We start from the raw sequence: 4,029 nt of genomic DNA, 5'->3' as shown, positions 1-4,029 counted from the left end.
ACTTCTTAGTTTCCCAGTTTGTATGGAGATTTCCTGGGATGGAGTGGATGTACCTGTAGGAGTCCAGACCCAAAACTCAGCTAGTGAATAGGAAAGAGCACTGACTTTCAAGTCAGAGAACAGTTTCCAGATCAATTTTCTCCTTTTGCCGGGTTCCAATTCATGCCCTGTCACTTGGAACCTGTGTGACCTTGTGCAAATCATTTTAGCTCTCTAGACCTCAATTTCCTAATGTGTGAAATGAGGGATTTGGATCACATGATGCCTGAGGGTTCTTCCAGCTCTACATCTACCATCCTATAAGAGTTTAAGGTCAATTTCATTTTTGATTCATTTCTCTCTTAAAGTTTATATAGGGAAGCTCTTCTGGAAGTGAAAAAATATAAAAAGGTTACTGATTCCACAGATCCAAAGGAGGGTAACGAGGACAGAGCCATGGGCCTAGTCTTTTGCAAGAGGGAGATAAAATAAGAGAAAACCAGAGGTAGGGGATGCTGGAGGATATAAAAGTTAGAATTTCTCTTAAGAACAAATGAGAATATTTCATGGAGGAGGTATTTAGTATTATAAAAACTAGACTTTCTGAGAACAATCTGTTAAATAGTGGTATCTGTGTGTGTGTGTGTGTGTGTGTGTGTGTGTTGGATGGGCAAGGAGGGAGAAAAGCAGGGTTAGATAAAGTGACTAAGGCCATCCATTGATGTGAATGAAAATAGATTTCAATTACCCTTTGCATTTCCTCTCCTATAATATGCTTTAAGGATGTGCTACTGCCCCCTTAGGTGTAAGAATAGAAGGCAGCCTGCCATCTCTAAGCTCATTCTCCTACCAACTAAGGCACCAAATACCAACCAGCCCATTCAAAGCAATGTAGTTAAACTCAACGTCTGGTGTGAAATAATTTTCATTCATGGGGGAGGGGAGAAAGATACCTAAGGAATGCACAAAGTCTCAGAAGCTCAGAGATGGAAGAAAAAACATCAACCATCATTTCATTGAACCCATACCTTAACAAGAAACCCATCTGCACCTTATCAGACAAATCATCATTCAACTTGTTTGAAGTTTTCTAGAGAGATCCTAGCCAAGACACTCCAAGGTATCCCATTCCATTTTCAGCACCTTTAATTGTTGGGAAGATGTCTCCTTGTATGGCGGTAGTAGGTAATATAGTAGAATGTTGGAAGCAGGAAGACTTGAGTTCAAATCCTCCTTCAGACACTTACTGACTGGGCTCACTCTGGTTAAGTAACTTCACCATTGTTTGCCTCAGTTTCTTAATCTGTAAAATGAGGATAATAATAGCTTCTACATTTCAGTGTTGTTATGAGGATAGAATGAATGTTTGTGAAGCACTTTTCAATACTTAAAGAACAATATAAATGTTATTTTTTTTGCTTTTTTTTGGAGGGGGGAGGGCAGGCAATTGGGGTTAAGTGACTTGTCCAGGGTCACACAGTTAGTTTTGTGTTAAGTGTCTGAGGTCAAATTTGAACTCAGGTCCTCCTGACTCCAGGGCTGGTACTCTATTCATTGCACCACCTATGTTAGCTATTATTAAGTCTAATCCTGTCTCCTTGCAAGATTCATGTAAGCTCCTTGAAGGCAAGGTCTGTTCAGTTTTGTCTTTGTAATTCCAGTACCAAGTTCAATGCCTGTCACATAATATGTGCCCAATAAATCCTTGTTGAATGAATAAACAAGTCAGTGAATTGCTCCTAATTCTTTTCCCTGGGGTCGAACAGAATAAATATCATCCCTTTGCAACATGGCAATCAATCAAAGACTTAATGGCAGCAAACCTATTTCCCACTAAGTAATTCTATTTCTTGTAATAAATGAGGACAAAATGACCTAAAAAAGATAATGGATGGATTTAAGCACACAATGAGAATGAAGACCAAATCATTTGATTACTTACATCAATGTAGGTAGCCAAAAAAAGTGGTTTAGGTCTCACCCAGAGGGCTTTTTAGACAAAATTTATCTAGTTTTGCTCTTTTAACCCTGATCAAAGCATGTAAATTTTTATTTCCCATATTACATAGAACAGGAGCCACCTATGTAGTCTATCAGTCAAAGATAGGCCTAGGCTCCTGGAAGTCAAAGGGCCTTTAGATTTTATTAGTCCCAACTTTGTTTTTCAGAAAGTCCTTTGCAAGTTTCAAATGAATATGTGTGTGTCTACATAAAACACACATATTATTATTACAGTATCAAAAACACACATATTGTTATTACAAAATTATATAGTGAAAGAAAAAAACAGTTTGGAGTTCATAACATCACAGAATTAGAACTGGACAGCACTTTAGATATTATTTTTATAGATAAGGAAACTAAGATCTTCTTAAAGTAAGAGTCAAGATTTTTATCCATGGCCTTTAATTATCAGAATGGTGTGTGGGATAGAGACCACTACCAGATTTTTAAAATCAGAGTCTGAGTCAGAAAGCAGAAAGAGTCCTTTATTCTTTCTCATGAGAAAGAGCACAGCACTCCTCCCTCAGGCAGTCAGCCAGGGAGTACAAATTGCAGAAGCTAACAGGCTTCTGTTATCCTAATCTTTACCCAGCCCACTCTGCTGTCCTGTCTCACCACTGATTGTTGATGTGGGCTCCCAATCTATTTTCAAGTAGCTAGCTAACAGGCACAATAATCTCAATCCTTCATTACCATAATTATTCATGAAGTAGTATCCTATCAGAGGACAGCATTTTCTAATCCTTCATTATGCACCAGATGTGGAGACAGCCAATGAGAGTTACAGTTGACAATCCTTAATGATCATAACCCTTCATTTTACCCTTCTACGGAATCATAAGGGAACATCCTTCAATCACTTACTTATGCAAATCTACACACCAAATTTGGGGACAAACAATGAGAAGAAGCCTAATATTGTTTCCTCCTTCTGGGGCTATGGAAACTTAACCCTTTGCTATCTCTCACAAGGGTTTCTAGGAGCCAGTGTAACTCATCAGACCAAGCACTGGTCTGAAATCAAAGGCTATAATTTAAAATCCCAGTTCTGATACTCCTTCCCAGTGTCACCTTTTGTTATGTTAATAGGATTTAAGATCTTCCCTGTCCATTAATTGGCCTCATGGTGGAGCCCATTAAGGGGAGCTTGCTTAGGGGAGGCTTGCTTGTAGGAAGGCTTTCACACCTTTTGCTAATTTCTAATTAGACCCTGAATCAGGAGAGTTGTGATGCCTTCTGACTCTGGTATTTTGTTTGGGGGACTTACTTATGAGAAGGATCTGGTGATTCCCTGGTTGAGATTCTGAGTGGCTGTATGTCAGAGTCAGAGCTCCCCAACTGCTCAGATGTAAAGGTTCTCTCAATCCAGGATCCAGGGATGTATGTAAAGTGTGTAGTTGATTCAGGCAGTCAGAGCCCTGTCTGTTGGTCTTTATTTCTCTGCTTGTATTTTTTCTCTTTGTATTTTCTCTGAAGTTCAGGATGCTGACTTTTCCATTAAACTAGTGAATGTAATTTAAAAAGATTATTAATGCCTTAAACAGCTATCTTTCCTAGTAAAGCAGATCTAAGAATATGTGCTAGCAGCCATCCTGGGTATGCCAGTATGGTTGCCGCTATGCTTTTGGGTAAGTCATTTAACCTAGGAGACCTTGTTTTCTGCATCAGTAAAATGAAGGTATTGGGAGTTGCTGAGGGAACTATTAAAGTTGTCTGGGATTTTGAATTCTTAAAAGCCCCCTCAAATACAGTAATGTCCCAAAGGAAGAAAGTGATCAGAAAATAAATTTTAAATTATTCTAAGAAATAAACAAACCAAATAAGAGTGACTGTCTAATGAATATATACCTATTCATGTGTATTAAAAGACAAAATCACTGAAGAAAAATGCAATGAACCAACTCCAACAGTAGCATGTGAAATAAAGCAAAAAAATTTAAGATACAACAAAAGGGGTAATTAACACATTAGAAGAAATTGAATAAATTAATTTTGTAAAACTATCACAAGATTAAACAAAATAAGAATGAAATTTAATGCAACTAA

This window comes from Petaurus breviceps, unplaced genomic scaffold, assembly GCF_028583685.1.
Source record: "Petaurus breviceps papuanus isolate PSGF00001 unplaced genomic scaffold, PetGlider_PUasm1.0 90845, whole genome shotgun sequence".
Classification (NCBI taxonomy): domain Eukaryota; kingdom Metazoa; phylum Chordata; class Mammalia; order Diprotodontia; family Petauridae; genus Petaurus; species Petaurus breviceps.
This window is presented reverse-complemented; position numbering follows the sequence as displayed.